Genomic DNA, 3,585 nt, shown 5'->3' on the forward strand with positions numbered 1-3,585 from the left:
CTCAAATCCTTAAATCTGTTGCTCTGTAGGCTCTTCCTTAATGAAAACAATCTACTGAGATAGAACCTCTCTTAAGATGGTAGGCACTTACTTGGTTTGTGGCCATAGTCGCTACTTTTCAGGAACCCAATTTCCTTGACTCTCTTGATTTTCCCTTCATTAAATTCTAGCCTTTAGAAAGCTAGTTAGCAGCAGTTATGAAACACAGCTGGCTAGAAGCACTTTTGCAGCCTAATTTCTAGCAACATTCATGATTCAATTATTGCTGTGGTTGTCTTCAACATCACAAGTAGGTGTTATGCCGCATTTTACCTGAAAAGGGGATTGCAGGAAGCAATAGAGAGGTTGGTAAAACTAGCAAACAGGATAAAAAAAAAATACAAGCATGAGTGCATAACGAAAAAAAAAGGGACTAGCAGAGAGAAAGGCAGGTACGTTATTCTCTTTGAATCTCAACTAAATGTTTCCACTCTCTGCAACACATTATCCTGTAGACATCAATTTTTTCAAGGCAACAGATAACTGGGTAGAAGATGTATGGGCAGAGAGAGGTAATTATATCATCATCATGTTGGTAGGTAACAAGATTGATCTGAACAAAAGGAAAGATATGACTACAACTGCTTCTGGCGTATCTAGCTCAGTCCCAATGGGGAGGGTCTCAGTTCAGTTCAGTTCAGTCCCTCAGTCGTGTCTGACTCTTTGCAACCCCATGGACTGCAGTGCATCAGGCTTCCCTGTCCATCACCAGCTCCCAGAGCTTGCTCAAAATCATGTCCATTGAGTCAGTGACGCCATCCAACCATCTTATCCTGTGTCGATCCCTTCTCCTGCCTTCAATCTTTCCCAGCATCAGGGTCTTTTCCAATGAGTCAGTTCTTCACATCAGGTGGCCAAAGTATTGGAGTTTCAGCTTCAGCATCAGTCCTTCCAATGAATATTCAGGACTGATTTCCTTTAGGATTGACTGGTTGGATCTCCTTGCAGTCCAAGTGACTCTCAAAAGTCTTCTCCAACACCATAGTTCAAAAGTATCAATTCTTCAGCGCTCAGCTTTCTTTATAGTCCAACTACTGGAAAAACCATAGCTTTGACTAGATGGACCTTTGTTGGCAAAGTAATGTCTCTGCTTTTTAATACTTTGCTCTATTTACTTGGGAGATTTACCTGTGTCAGGGATTAGAGCTTTGAGGCTTCTTGGTCCTAGGGAAGCATCATTATGCCTCAGAAAGGACTATCCCTATCCAGTAACTCTGGGTCAGAAGGGGGTCTTACCACTATCTGATCACTTACTTCATTTCTCATTTATCTAGACAAGTCTCTACAGAGGAGACAGAATTTTTGAGCCCAGTGCCAAAACCAGTTGCAATGCAAAAAATATAACTCATGTCTCTTTATGATCTCTCCATTGCATTTGTCCCTAGTTATTCACCATAGCTTACTCTTTTGGATAACCTTGGCTTGTCCTATTGTGGGGTGGGGGTAAGGTTCATCTCCATACTATGCAGTGCAAAGGCCTGGAATCATGTCCCTGAACCTGACCTTTTTCTTTTGCACAAAAACACATACACACAGAGCTATTCCAAGGCATGGCTTCTGCCCTTCTTTCCTGAGGTTAAATCCTCTCTACTGAAGGAAGAGGAGAGGATCCTTTCTCCCAGTCTTGCTGAGGTAGGGAGAGTACAAGCAGAGAAGGCAAACTTCCTTTGCTGAGGTGATGGCCAGGCCAATTTTTCTGCCTGACATATTGAAGGGGAAATGGGACTAACTTCAGCCCAAAACAGCTGCCTGGTTTGCTTTTAGGTGAAAGGGATGATAAGATAAAAACTTCTTTTCTGTGTCTCCTAGAAGATGCCTCTGAGAGTTGAGATTTGACTCCAGCCACTTCACTCTACTACCTTCCTTCCTTAACACACACTTTGGTGGTGAAATCCAACTGGGGCCCTCCAATGAGTCAGGCATCAAAAACCATTGTTCCTATTGACAGCTTAGGACATCCCTCTGCCTAATTTGATCAATTTGCTGTATTTGGGCTTCCCAGTTTCAGTCCTCCCCCACCTCACATTTACGGTTTAAATACTTGGCTACTTATGAAGCTCTTATTCAATTCCTAGGCTTAGGAGTAAAACAGAACCCCTGAAAATGCTATCTTTTTTCCTTGACCACTTCTCACAGTTACAAGGTGGAAAGTTCTTGCAGAGCCCAGGAATCAATCCCACCTGACCATGTGGGATGTCTTACTGATAAACAACATCTGCAGGGGATGCAATTCTACAGCAGCTGCTGCTGCTAAGTCGCTTCAGTCGTGTCTGACTGTGTGTGACCCCATAGATGGCAGCCCAGCAGGCTCCCCCATCCCTGGGATTCTCCAGGCAAGAACACTGGAGTGGCTTGCCATTTCCTTCTCCAATGCATGAAAGTGAAAAGTGAAAGTGAAGTCACTCAGTCGTGTCTGACTCTTCGTGACCCCATGGACTGTAGACTACCAGGCTCCTCTGTCCATGGGATTTTCCAGGCAAGAGTACTGGAGTGGGGTGCCATTGCCTTATCCGCTACAGCAGCTAGAATATCTCAAAGACCAACACAGTTCCTTCTCCATTGTTTTCTTATCTACGCCTTCAATATATGACAGGTCCTTTCACCTCAGTCTCTTATTGTTTGTGCCTTCTCCACACCATACCTACACCTCCACAATGCAGTTGCACCACGGTAGTGTCCCAACACAGAACCATTCTAAGTACCTCAAAGTAAGAATCAATTTAGGGCAAGAGGATTTTTGCCTCTTAGGCCCATGGCACCTGGCTGGGACTTTTTACCCTGTTCACTACACTTCTTAGATGAGTTGTTTTAAAACCTTTTACCCACAGGGAGAGTCTTGAACCTCAACATTCAGTAGACTCAGCCAATATGCCTTTGTGCAAGTATCTCAGCCCCTAGTTTCTTACTCAGATGGCCATTTGGGGGCAGCAGAGCAAATATGAACATATATTCTATGTGGGGCTGGGGGGCATTTCACTGGTGGCTCAGATGGTAAAGACTCCACCTGCAATGGAGACCCAGGTTCGATTTCTGGGTCAGGAAGTTTCCCCTGGAGAACGGGAACAGCAACTCACTCCCGGATTCTTGCCTGGAGAATTCCATGGACAGAAGAGCCTGGTGGGCTACAATCCATGGGGTCACAAACAGTCAGATACAACTAACACTTTCACTTTCCAGGAAACACAGAGACAGCTAGATTGACTGTACCTCCAGCTCTGCTCACCAGGATGTTGCTATCTGATGATAGCACTGAGCCTCTAGAAGAGGTACCATAGTAGAGCTGGGGTTGGGGGGTGTTTATAGGAAGAACCAGAACTTCCTCACAGAGATATGTTACTATTATTTAGAATAGTTTCCCATATTTGAAGACTTACTCAAATTCATTAAAAAGAAGTGGCATGGAAACCCTGGTTGATTAGTGTTTGGCAGAGTCAGTAAATTGGTTGGTTTGTGCAAAATTTGGGGAGAGTAGATGGCGTGCTGCAATTCATGGGGTCGCAGAGTCGGACATGACTGAGTAACTGAACTGAACTGAACTAAGAGTGG

This window comes from Bison bison, unplaced genomic scaffold (assembly GCF_000754665.1).
Source record: "Bison bison bison isolate TAMUID 2011002044 unplaced genomic scaffold, Bison_UMD1.0 scf7180017864537, whole genome shotgun sequence".
Classification (NCBI taxonomy): domain Eukaryota; kingdom Metazoa; phylum Chordata; class Mammalia; order Artiodactyla; family Bovidae; genus Bison; species Bison bison.